Source organism: Gorilla gorilla, chromosome 9, assembly GCF_029281585.2.
Source record: "Gorilla gorilla gorilla isolate KB3781 chromosome 9, NHGRI_mGorGor1-v2.1_pri, whole genome shotgun sequence".
Lineage (NCBI taxonomy): Eukaryota > Metazoa > Chordata > Mammalia > Primates > Hominidae > Gorilla > Gorilla gorilla.
In genome coordinates, this window is record NC_073233.2 from 48,549,815 (window position 1) to 48,563,958 (window position 14,144).

Consider the following 14,144-nt stretch of genomic DNA (forward strand, 5'->3'; position numbering starts at 1 on the left):
ATCATCCTAGCATTACCTATGATAAAAACTTAAGTCAAAATATTTTGCATAATTTCATGCTGTTTTATACAAGCAGAAACATAACAGAAGGGCACAATAAATAAAACTATAAATAAAACAATAATAAATAAAACAATTAAATAAATAAAGGCACAATAAAGTAAAAGATAGAGGCATCTAAACGACACAGTTTTGGAAGGGCCCTCACCTGTGTAAGCATCAGCCAATGAACAAAAGAACAACCATAGGCAAGGTACTTAATGCTTCCAAATCTCAGTTTTTATATTGCTACACTTAGAATAATACTTACCTTGAGGGTTCTTCTAAAGGCTTAGGCTAATGTGTGAAAATCAACCTGCAGAGCTCAATAAACAGAAATACAATTTGGTGGTTTTCTTTACTTAAGAACATGGTTTCTAGATAAGATTATCTGATATTTGTTAATCATTTGTGACATCAGGTAATATTCTTAAACTCCCTAAGTCTCAGTTTTCTCAACTTTAGAACAAAAATAACAATAGCACCAGATTGACAGTAGTGTTACTGTCAGATTTGAGTAAAACAATGCATGTAAACTGCCTATCAAGGTGCTTGGTGCATCCTAAGTGTTTAGTCAATATCATTGCCATGATTTTTTCTCTGCTGAATATTGTGGCTTAGGTCATTAGACAACAGTCTTCCTCCAGCCCCATCTAAGGCCCTGGTTCTTTATCAATTGTCTGCGCTGCTGCTGAGTAAAAAGTGAAGATACACAGCACATCTGTTTCCCATTTAAGAGGCCTTCAGGCTGGGTACTTTGAAGATTAAACTGCATTATTGTCATTATCCATGTGAAGACTTCTTTTCATGGTGAAGCTATTCATACTTAGAGTGGAAAATTACAACTTCCAAAATTGTCTCCCCAGGGGAAATCTAATGGGTATTTTTGTTGATGTCTTTTGTAAATGATTGCTATCAAATGAAGAATTCTGATTAAGGTCATTGAAACTTTTTAACAGATAGTGAGAGGAAAATCATTGGGCATGTTCCTAGTCACATTCATTCCCCCATTACCCTTTGACCCATTAATTCAACAGGACTATTTAGCTGCCCTTTTTATGTTAACGGAAACACAAAAAAGTTGGAAAATTTCTGACTAAAATTTTAATTGCCCATTTGAGGCAATTAAAATTTTACCATCAAGTAATTGCCCATTTGAGGACAATAAGTTCAAGTCATAAGAATAAACACCAGGGGACACCATTTAGTTCTAGGAAGATTCAGAATTGACATCACTCCTTCTCGCAAGACTTATTATTTTCTAATATAGAAGACATGTTATTGGAATATATCCCAAGAACACACTCTTTTCAAGCACTAGGAGATAAAAACCTTTCTTGCATAACACTACCTATATGCTAGTCATTACCATGTCAGTTCTAAAAGTCACGTTGGAACCAGTTAAAATAATTATTTAAGAAAAAACTAAATCAACTTAATTTGCCACCTGTATGGGAGCCTGTGTGCTCCATCAGTTGACTAGACAAACAGGTAGCTTGCATAGCCTAAGGAAGGAAAAAATCAATCTTCTAAGAATAAAGCTAGTGTCAAAGTAACAGGTATCCTTGAAGCTTGATTTAAGATCAGTGAATTACAAACATTTGCTGTGGTGGAATGAAAACATAACAGAAAAAGTTCTCCTTGACACGGAGGTACTTACTACTTAACAATTAGAAAATCAGATCTTGTCACATTCTGAATTTGTTGATTTCCTCATCATTAGATTCAAGTTAAGATGATTGTGGTAGGAAAACTACATGAAGATGTTTACTTCTTTCTGCATCCCACCAGGAGGCATATATGCTAGGGTTTTCCCACTATCAATGATGCGAAGACTGAGAACTTGATAAAGACGCCAAGTGAATCATTTTATATGAAGGTAAATTCTTCTTTGGAATTATTAGGTAAACTGTGGAGAGATACTTTAAGACCATGTTAATATCCTGCTCCCTAAAACTATTTCAGAGACAGGGGAAATACTTTCTAGTATCCTTCGATAATGCTTGTCTATAGCAGTTACTGCATTGGCTGTCAGAAAATGGTGACTTTGTAATTTTATCATTCCTTTATTCAACTGGACTTGTTGATTTTGGCTTACACATATTGAGGATCTTCTTAATTTGCTTTGTTATAGGGCAGCTCACAGAAAAAATTCAGCAAAATTAGAACTGAGAGTTCGAATCATCTTTCAAAAGCTTATAGTACTAAAGTTCCCAACCCTTCTTGCATCTCTCTTTACTATTTCTGCTATTCTTATTTTGTTCTGATTTATTCCATGCCTTTCCATTCTGCCTCAAAACCTTTTTGAAAGAAATTTATATAAGAAAATACTTATTTCTGGAATCTGAATAATGTCTTTCTGTTCTTGAATGGCCAGAAAGGGAGAGAAGAAGGGCTTTTTATGACTGTGTCAGAGATTCTTAAACTATATTAAAGAACTAGCAACATGCTTTCAGAAGAGGTTTTCTGCTTATACACAAACAAAGAGGAGGGCAAGATTAAAGAAATTAAAAATTCTGAAGAAACACACATTACACTGATTTCCAGTCAATGGGACCTGGGTCTGGCATTTGTCAATTTTATACATAAACCAAGTACTACTGGCTTTGTGATTTGTTTAAATACATATCATCTTTAGGAGTAATTATGTCATTTCCTTTCAAAAGGTTGTAAGAAAAGGAGCAATACAGAGAACTTACTTGAAAATGCAATTCAAAATGTATATTCTTTTTTAATTACTCAGTTTATTATTTGTAAAAAAAAGGACAACAGCTCTCATCATTCATCCATAGGTCTGTGAATCTTTTCTCAAAATAAGTTTGCCATTTTTTGCCAGCAAAATGCATTCAGTTCCAGGCAAGTGGTACCACATTAACATGCCATTTCTGTTAGATGTTAAGCCAAATTGTTACACACTCCAAGAATGATTTTGTGAAGCACTTGTGTGAAGCTTTCCAATTGTGCTTCTTTAAAATAGTTCAACAAGCTCCCTGGGAGAAGGTTGAGAAAGCTCTTTACCAATTGGCCAACCGCAATTATTCTCTAACCCAGAAGTCTCATCTGTTGACCAAATGGTTGAGTGGTTTACAGGAGAATGTCAATAGGACCAAACATTTTGACCATCCTGAATGGCTTGCATCTTAAGCCTTTAATCAAAGCAGCTATTCATTCATTTTAGAGCAACATATCTATAAGAGCAGCAGTGAGATATTGAACTCTTACTTATTGTTCCCATACTGAGCTGAAATGCTGAGGCATAGATATGGAAGGCACCACAGATACTAGGCACATAAATGCCACTTCATCTGACAGATGGATAACCCTGAATGCCTTTTGCAAGACACCTCAAATCTCTTCACTCAGTGCACAGGCTTCACACAGTTATACAGTATAGCACCACAGATATTCAGGGCCAACAACTCTATGAAAGGCATGAAAATGCTTTGCCTCCCAGAAGATGTTAGGCTCCAAGAGGTTTGTAAATTGAGACTGATCTGAATGTCCATTTCAAATCAGAGAGGAACAATTTTTTTTTCAAAAATAGTTGATCTGAAACTTGTACAATAAAAATAATATAAAGCTTATATTTCGATCGTTGTCATTGTATTGCAACTCCCTACTATGCTTCACCTCTCTGAGAGGTGTACAAATTCCTAGACAGTGGTAATAATGGGGAAACCCACAACCACACTGTAACTTCTCTCACTTTCTCTTTTCTCTGTCTCTCTTTCACTCAACTTTGCAAGCAAACTTGATACGGTAAAAATAATAGTGGGAGTTAGAATTTGAATAATTTACCATTATTACTCAAATCTTGGGTAAGCTATTTTCTCAATATACTTTCATTGGTAAAATTAAGTCAGTTGTTTCCACATTGTATGTTTTTTGATGATTGAGGATAAAAACATGAAAGACACCAGATACAGACTCAAAGTCAATATGATACTGACAGTTTGATAGAAAACAATCTCTGAAACATAACCCATAGAAGCCTCCCTCATCAACCACCAGATTTCTAATTGCAATTCATTTATTCATCCATCAACATATACTGAGTACTTGTTATGTGACAGGCATTGTGTTAAGAGAAACATAGTCCTAATTCTGAAAAAAAAGGCATTCCTTAATGACCAGCATGGACAAGTACAAGGATGACTGCCATTTTGTGGAGCTATAGATAATGAAAGCAGTATTTTAAGAGTTGATTTCAGCTTTCTATATGAAGTTCACAGTTATATCATAAATTGTCTTTATAAGAATACTTTAAAAATGATTTAAGAACTTAGAAGCCAAACATCTAAATCCAAGTCCTTTTCTTTTCCTGCTCTCCACTCATTAAATTGCATGAACTTGAAATAGTTATCTAACATCTTAGTTTTATCTAATTTTGAACTTTATAACATAAATAATATACAATGTGCAACTTTAGCTTCTTTTGCTTAACACAGTTTTTTAGATATTCTTATTGTTTTTATAAATTAGTAGTTCATTATTTTTCACTGCTGGCTAGTATTCTATGAATGTAGAATTATGTATGCATTTTCTTATTTATGAGTATTCAGATTGCTTAAATTGAGGGTGTAAATGAATAAAGTCGCTATGATTATTTGTATACAAGTCTTTTTGAAGAAATATGTTTTTATTTCCCTTTGATAAATAAGATTGAAATAACTGGCTCTTGGGATATGTGTATGTTCAACTTCATAAGAAACTGCAAAACTGTAAAAAAAAAAGAAATAGTTATCTAACATCTTTTACATCATTTCTTCATCTGTGATATGAGGTAATAATTGCATTTATTGGTTCATTAAGATAATTTAAGATAATAACACTAGAACAGTTTGTGGCATGTTTAAATCCTTGACATGTGGTAGCTATTGTTAGAAAGTCACTAACACATATATTAAAAAAATTATTTAGTGTCTTTTATCTCGGAATTCATTCGGTTATGGTAATCTAATAGGACAAATAATACAGTTATGAATCCCAAATTTATAGAACTTTGATTCTTGGAAGAAGAGAAAAGCAGATAACAGGATTTTAAGAGATCATCTAGCCAAACATTTTATTGTGCAGATAATAAAACCAAAGCCAAGAGAGATATAAATAGTAGTTTTGAAAGCTACTGTGCACATACCTCATACTTTTTGAAGCACTTTAAATATTTTCATCACAATAAGTCTACAGCATATTTACTGTTAGTATTTTCATTTTACCAGTAAAGAAACTGAGTAACAGAGTTTTCAAGTCAATTACCCCAGCTCACATGGCTAATAAGCAGCAGAGATGGAAATCTGATTTGGACAGTCTAGCTTTAAGAGCCAAGTATTTAGCCAGTAGGCCACACTGCCTTTTAATGTAGAGGACTTGCCTAAGGGTAATAATCATCAACACTTGTGACAAATGAAGAGCTAGATGAAAGTATATCAGATTCAGAGCAATACGGCATCACCACAGCACACACCCCCTAATTTGTATTTAAGTACTTCTTACAGAGAAAGCAATTTGAATTTCAAACTCCTTTAAGAGTTTCTAGATATCAGATCACCATTTAGAAAGTCCAACTAAATATCTGCATTAACAATCGGGCACCAAATAAAAAAAATTACTCTAAATCAAAATGCCTAGTCTTTTTAAACAAGATCAGAAATTATCTGAAAACAAGATCAGAAATTATCTGAACTGAATTTACTCCATAATAATTTTTTCAAAATACCTAAACTCTTTATCACTTCTTAAAATTGTATTGTCACACTCATGCTTATCAGGTTCACAGAGCAAGAAATATTTTATTTTTATTGCTATTAAAGTAAGTAGCATACTTTTCTGTTAGTCATCAGGAAATTATTGTCCATAAAAGTTTCCTAGGAGAAAAAATAATTAAAATTCTTCTTCTTCTGAGAATCCATATTTACTACTACTTGGGTGTATTAGTCAGCTTATAATAGATAAATGGAAAAGCAGCAGTGACAAACATCCCTAAATTTCGTACACTGAAAATATGTTTCTTTCTCAAATAAACCTCACAGATTGGCTAGAGTTCTGTTCTACTCAGAATCTAAGCTGATAATGCTTCCATGTTTTTGTAGTTACTGTATCTGCAAAAAGACTTTAGTGGTCACAACAGCAGGGGAAGAGAGAATTGGAGGGCCACCTACTGGCTCTCTTGTCCTCTTGCCTATATATGAAACACATAGATTCTGTGCACAGTTTACTCACAAAAGCTAGCACTTTTCCCTGCCTAATTGCAAGGGTGTGGGAAACTGTAATACTACTTCAGAAGTGCAGAAGGAAAAAGCATAAGATTTGAGTAAGCACTGTAAGTCTATACCACAATGAATCTGTACATACTTCTTGCTGGACAGATAAGGATACAGAATGACTGATGTTAAACGTTCCATCGCAGTGCAACTATTACTACTATTATTACTAAAGCTGCTATACTACTCATATACCATATAGAAAGCAAGTATTATGTGCTAAGTACTATGTTAGCAAATTTTATAGAATACCTAATTTCACAAAACAAGGCCATGAACTATTATTATTTCCAGCTAACAAATAAGAAATCTGAAGTTTAGAAAGTTTAGCATCTTGTTCAAGATCCCACAGATAAGAAGTGATGGAAATACTTTGTTTGCATATAGTTCATTATGACTTCAAAATATTTGCTATTTCCACAGTGAAATAAATTTAAGAGAGCAGGCTGGGAATTCAAAGCAAAGTATATTAGATAAATCTTCTATGTGCTAAACAGAAGAAGGAAGCATCTCTCTGCATTGAGGAATGTACTATTGTATTAGGTAATTAAGGCTTATACAGAAGTAACTATTCTTTGATATTTTTTTCATTGATGACAACTACATTGCTACTACTGTATTTAGGTTTTATGCACCAGCCAAAGTGTTAGAGCCTATCTGTCTAACATCTGAAATATTTACTCAAACACTACAAAGTAGGTATTTTTATTCCCTTGTTATGGATGAGAAAAGAGACCCAGAGAATTCAGGTGACTCGAACTAGACTACACATTATACATAGAAGATCTGAGATTTGAATTTCTATGCTTTTGGCGCAGAATTCACGTTTTGAACTATGTTAGATCAATTTCACCTGCTAAACTTCTCAACATTCAAGGCTTAGCTAAAGCATTACTTGCCCTGTGAGTCATATTAGAAACCCCAGTTACAGGTAGGAATGTTCTCTTCTCCACCTTCCAAAAATACTGAGTGAAAGCCACTATGTTAGCCATTATCACATTCTATTGTTACTGTCTAATTACATCACTACCTTACAGACAGACCGCAGACACTGTGAAGTAAGCCTAGGCAAATGAGGTGGTTGTTGTTAGCCTTAAAAAGAGGTGGGAGGATTTTCACAGAGGTCCCCTTGTCCAAGGAAAGCCTCAAAAGATACCAGCCTCAAATTAAATGGACCATTCTATACTTTGGTAGCAGGTAAACTTCAAGCCACTTATGCAGTACCCGCTTTTCTGAACTGGCATAGCGAGTGTCTGCAGTCAAGGACTTGAAAGCGCGAACCATCAGCAGAGCTCAACAATGCTCAATTAGTAAACAGATTTTGAGTGTGCATTTACTATTGTAGGACCTATGCTAGGCACCGGCAATGCAACACTAAATAAGATAGGCATGGTCTATGGCTTCATAGAACTCATTTTTGCGGGAGTTTAGATAACCAACCAGAAAGCAAATTAACAAAACAAAATTTGTGGTACGTAGTGCTTTGCAGAGAAGTTCACAACAGTGCCTCATGCCTGTAATCCCAGCACTTTGGGAGGCCGAGACGGGTGGACCACGAGGTCAGGAGATCAAGACCATCCTGGCTAACATGGTGAAACCCCATCTCTACTAAAAATACAAAAAATCAGCCAGGTGTGTTGGCGGGCACCTGTAGTCCCAGCTACTCGGGAGGCTGAGGCAGGAGAATGGCATGAATCCGGGAGGCGGAGCTTGCAGTGAGCCGAGATTGCGCCACTGCACTGTAGCCTGGGGGACAGAGCGAGACTCGGTCTCAAAAAAAATAAAAAATAAATAACAATGATAAATAAATATAAAATGATAGATAATAGAAAATAGGGAGATAGCTAGCTAGATAGCTGCATAGATAAACTCAAACAGGGCTATATGACAAAGTGGATAAAGAAGGCCACTTTGTGTAGTGCAGCCAAGGAAGACCTTTCTAAAAAGGTGACAGTTAAGCAAATACCTGAATAATAAAAAAGAGCTAAGTAGATAAGATACAGGGTAAAAATATACAAGGAATATATGTTTTTACATACTTTGGCACTCAAGGTGGAAGATAGTCCTCAAGGTGGAAGATCAGATATATTCTGACAACTCCCATGTATAACTGCAACCCTCAATTTCCCCCTGAATTCCAGATGGCACATGGACATTACTACCTGGATATCTAATGCAAATGTCAACTTAAAAAAATGATTTTCCCCAAATTTTTGTTCCCCAGTATTGGCAAATAAGACCACAATTCACCTACTTGTTATTGCCAAAAAGCTTAATCATTATTTCTGGGGTAGAATCAAAAATCCTGTAGGATCTAACCTCAAAAGATTTCCCTGATCCAACGACTTCTCAACACCTTCATCTCTACCCAATCACACTACCATCATTTTCCACCTGGACAATAGCAAATTCCATATATTGTCTTTCTGATTCTACTCTTTCATTCTGACATTTTATTTTCTGTTCAGCAGCCAGAGAGTTTGCATCCATTTTCTGCACAAAATATCCATTGCTTCCCTCCATCAGTTAGAATTAAATTTTGAATTTTTACCAAAGACTCGGGGTTGGAGTGAATGGGAAGATATTGGTTAAGGGTACGAAGTTGAAGCTAAACAGGAAGAATAAAATGGTAAGTACTGAAAGTGAAAAAAAAAAATCCTTACCATGGGCTGGTGTCTCACTCCCTTTATACCTGTTTTCTTACCTCTCCCTTTATCTGTCACTCTGCTCTAGTAACTGTGACTTCTCTTGCTGTTCCCTAAACAAAGCACGAATATTCTTGTACCAGAATCTTTGTACTAGATCTCAAGACATACGAAGGGATAGCAAATGCTATTGTGTCCATTCTTCCATCTTCAGCATCTCTCTCTGGAATATAAAAGTTCTCAATAAATATTTGCTGAAAAAATATTTGCTCTGTTGCCCAGGCTGGAGTGCAGTGGCACCATCTCAACTCACTGCAACCTCTGCCTCCCAGATTCAAGTGTTTCTCCTGCCTCAGCCTCCTGAGTAGCTGGGATTACAGGGGCACACCACCATGCCCAGCTGCTTTTTGTATTTTTAGTAGAGACGGGGTTTCACCGTGTTGTTCAGGCTGGTATTGAACTCCTGACCTCAGGTGTTCCACCTGCCTCGGCCTCCCAAAGTGCTGGGATTAGAGGCATGAGCCACTGCGCCCAGCCCCTCTTTCTTTTCTCTACTGAAAACGTCTTGGTTTTCCTGGCTACTTGAGTGAACTAATCAATTTCATTCCATTCAAACAGTTGAACATTATATTTAACATCCTCCTAAACACAAATAACTGATACAAGGACACATATGTTGCCTATTTTAACTGCAATAAAGTATATAAGTGCCAGAAGGAGTCACTGAATAGAGCCTGATGTAAGAATTAGGTTTATTACAGTTATTTCCTGCACTAAGAAGACACACGGACCTAAGAATGACAAAGACTAGAGTTCAACGTTCAGCCTTGTCTTTGGCTGGGTGACATTAGTCATATAACCTAAACCTCAGTGACACTCTCCGAACCTCAGCGTCTTCATCTCTAAAACAAGAATACTAAAAACCACTATTAAACTTCGCTATGACTAGTAAAATAAAATAGGATACAGAAAGAACATGCAACAAAGTACTTCTTTTTCTGCTCCCAGTGAAGAGTCAAAGAGATCAGCCTTAACTATTGAGTACTTGCTTAAAGGACAAACCACCACCTGTTGTGCTTCTGCTTCATGAACTTCTATCTCCTGCTGACAAACCATAGAAACAGTGAGATATTAATTCATTACAACCATTGGAGAATTATGATATCAGAAGGCAAAGCAATAAACTACAAATGTTATGCCAACATTTGGTGCTGAGACTAGACTCCCTGACAGTTCAGAGAGGTTGCTTAATAGGAGCATACTTCATAAGGAACCTGAATGTTTGTTTGCTTTTGAGAATCAGAGAGCCCAGGTTCTAGTCTGTTAGCTTTCCGTAGTAATGATTTTTCCTGTTTTCAAATAAAAATGCCAAGCTGAGTGGCTGGTGTCCCCTTTGGGCCATAATGAAGCAGCTTTTGAGAGTTCCAGAGGCCACATTTTCAGAAGGAAACTGCAAAACAGTGTCCTACAGCTTTAAGAGGAACCCAAACAAAGCCAATTAGAATAGCTTTCTGTAACCTTTCCAGCCCTTTCTAATTCATTTTCTTAACAAGCATCAAATCTACTTACATGTAAAATCTGGTCACGTCTACTTCAGCAATAATGGAAAATGGTTTGATTGGACAGTTACAAATATTTATTGGACAGAGCTAAATGTCTTTCAAGATTATCAGGTGTTGCCAGTGTTTATGCCCAGAGAAGATGTAATCATTTTGTTTTCATCACCTGTTGCTTTTTAATTTCCTCTCTCATTGAGAATCCTATTGCCACAGAAACAATAACATCACTGTCTATATGTGTACATACAAACTGCACAGGAGCTTTGGTGCTGGGACAAGATATGCTAAAATAATAAAGAAAAGCAGATTATGCCTTCCAAAGAGCTTTGAAAATACTGAAAAAGATATGTTATCAGTGGCCACGTTTACACAATGAAGATCATGAGAAGAAAAGAATTATAAATTTTCTGAAATTTATTTGAATATCTTTCAAGGATAAACTAAAATAATCTAATAAAATTATCATTACTATTTAGCTTATTATGGATTACACCAAAGACATACCTAACTGACGAGGGATGCAGACTCAAAAGAACCTGGGTCCAAGATTCATGATGTTAACCACAAAATTGCTATGGGAATTGAGCTGTTTGGTTGTTTGTTGTTTTCTATGAGCTCCAGTCTCCTCAGTTGGAAAATGCGGTAGGAAATACTTATTCGCAGGGTGCTATGAAATGTCACATGAAATCACTGAGATGGAAGCTCTGTGAATATAGCAAATTAGAGTGCAAAATATTGGTTATTATTGTATATTATACAGTAATATATATTTAATAAAAAACAAACCTGTGCAGAAGACCAATGGGGATTTGGAGCCCCTCTGCTGCTTGAAAAAATAGTTTCACATTGTGTTTGTTTTCTAGAGCTTATACTAGTAAGGTGGTTTTTTGTTTGTTTGTTTGTTTGTTTGTGTTTTTTTGAGATGGAGTCTCTGTTGCCCAGACTGGAGTGCAATGACACGATCTCGGCTCACTGCAACCTCTGCCTCCAGGGTTCAAGCGATTCTCCTGCCTTAGCCTCCCAAGTAGCTGTGATTACAGGTGCCCATCACCACACCGAGCTATTTTTCGTATTTTTAATAGAGACCAGGTTTCGCCATGTTGACCAGGCTGGTCTCAAACTCCTGACCTCTGGTGATCCACCCACTTCGGCCTCCCAAAGTGCTGAGATTACAGGTGCAAGCCACTGCACCCAGCCCATACTAATAAGTTTTAATCCTGTCAGGGACATATGGCTCTTCACATAAGTAGGAAACGTTATCCTAAAGTAGCCTTGGGTGAAGCCAAGCTCAAGAGGCCAAACCTGAGTAGAAAAATCCAATCGCATATTGTCCCTTAGAGTTTACAGTCCTGAATACATCTGAAAATAGGAATCAAAGACCCTCCCACCTCCACCTGCCCTAAGGAAAACTGACTAATTACCATAGAATAATGTAACTTCTCATCCCTTCCAGAGTGTGCTGGTGCTGAAAGGGCAATCAATGGACTAGGGAGATCTGCAGGGCTACAGCTGTGTCTCTGGGGCTTCTTTGACAAAGAGCATGATGCAGGGACCTATAATCCAACCTCAGATTTGAAAGAGTAATTTGTATCTAAGCAAAAAAATATTTAGTGGGAGGAAACACATACTATCTGAGCTGGTTTTCTAACCCTTTGTGAGTACAGACTAACACATACTATGACCATGGAAGGTTGGTTTGCTTGCTTGCTTTCTTGTTTACTGTCCACTAAGACTGAAACCTTTCCTTCAAAAACAAAGGCAGTAAATTCTCAAGAAATCTTTCTCTAACCTCTGCGTTCCCTAACCCATCTTTGGTTAGGTACTTCTTCTCTTGCCCACATCTAAGTTACTATTTTCTATTGATTTTTCTCTCATCTCCACTGAACTCCTGGTTCCTTGAGGGCACAGGTGGAATCTATTCAGTTCCTGTTGTTACTACAGTGCTGAAGAACCTGCTGGTCTATATAAAGCATTCAGTAAGTATTCTGGAAGAATTAAAAACACATAGGAATCTGCTGGAAAGAAGTACTTAACACAAACTTTGAAGTTTTCATAAATGTGATTTTATTATGTTATTGATCAGAACGGGATGATGTGAGATATTCTTTCCCTTTCAAAAACAGACAGCCAAAAACAAGAAAACAACAAAATTCCTCTTACCATTTTAGAAAGGGAATCAGATACCGCGAATCAGATTCTAGCACCTCAGGAATTCAGTCACATATCTTAAGTAGTAAATATCTCGACTTTGTTGTTTCTGTCACACCATCTTTCTAAAGTAATTGCTAGCAATATCTTTCTAAATGAAAATGTCTGTGGAGAAATAAAAATGATGTTAAAAATATGATCTTTGCCAGAGTGAAAGAAAAGAAGATAAAATTTGTTCATACCATAAATGGATGTACGGGTGGATAGATGGATAAATGAACCATCGAGAATAACTCAAGCAGGAAAAATAAAAAAAGTATTGCAATGAACAGGAAGATGATCCATCCCCATACATACACACATGCATGTATACATGCATGCATATACATATTATATATGTGTTTACAAATATAATTATGTATAGTATACACACATATAAAGTAAAGGAGAGACATGGAGCAATATTTAGACTTAAGTTGCATGTTCTAATATTTAGTGGGAAAGCTTAGCGCCTATTCTGATAGGTTGAAATGAATGGTTCCATGGTATTCAGATGCCATTTGAGGTCAGGAGAGCAAGAGATATTTGCATTTATTCTATGCAGTACAGAATAAATTATCTGTGTCCCTATGGTGTTCTCAAAATAGGAATATATAGGGTCGAAGGCAATAGAAGCACTCTATCATTATCTAGGTTGTCCTATGAAGAACATTTGGTAAGCCAGGATAGAGTCCAGGTCTAGAGGTTCTGTCCTTTCTTCTGGGTATATACATAAATATCAATACATTACAACAATCCAGGGGAATAAATGGACAACAGAATAAAAAAAGAAAGCTGGACAGGAAGCCTTGGTGAAAGACAGGTATAAGTTGGGCACATGCAAAAAAATACAAATATCTTCACATAGATATGGTGACTATACATTCGGATATACCTGAGATAATCCCAGTTTCAATTGTTGCTCACTATAATTTTTAATAGTGCGTCTTTTCCTTTTAAAGCTGTCTTGGTTTTGATGATAAAGACCAAATTTATAGATCATCTTATTACCCAGGACACATGCATGGAAAAGGAAAATGAGCCAGAAGATTTTAATTTTAACATAGACAACCACCCTTCTGGTCAATAAATGTGTCAAAGATTTGCCTAGATTTTATTTTCTTTTTATTAGGAATAGCTGCAAAGGAGATAGAAGAATGCTCAAGAATCTCTATCCCCTTGGCCTATTCCAACGTACACCTAAAATTTTAAATTCCTCTAAAATTTTAATTCCTTTACAAGTTTGCTTAGTCCATATGTACAACTATATAGAGAGAGTGAGAGAAATTGTGTGTTATGTATATATACTAGATGTGTGTGTGTCTGTATATATATATATATATATATATACACATGTCTACACACACGCACACACATATACCAGTCCTATATACATAAAGTTTATTCACTCTAGATATGGTACTTTTCCATTCCATACCCTTCATTTCTATCCT

At 36.0% G+C, this 14,144-nt stretch overlaps 1 long non-coding RNA gene across 1 annotated transcript in view; it reads right to left on the reverse strand.

Annotated features, from left to right (window-relative positions):
* Positions 1-9,131: 9,131 nt before the first annotated feature.
* Positions 9,132-14,144, reverse strand: part of LOC109028813 (uncharacterized) — a 65,995-nt gene continuing 60,982 nt past the window's right edge. Inside the window, exons 5-6 of the long non-coding RNA XR_002007784.2 lie at positions 9,935-10,045; positions 9,132-9,167 (exon numbers count right to left, since the gene is read on the reverse strand). This is a non-coding gene — a long non-coding RNA (uncharacterized lncRNA). The remainder of the gene's footprint in view (positions 9,168-9,934; positions 10,046-14,144) is intronic.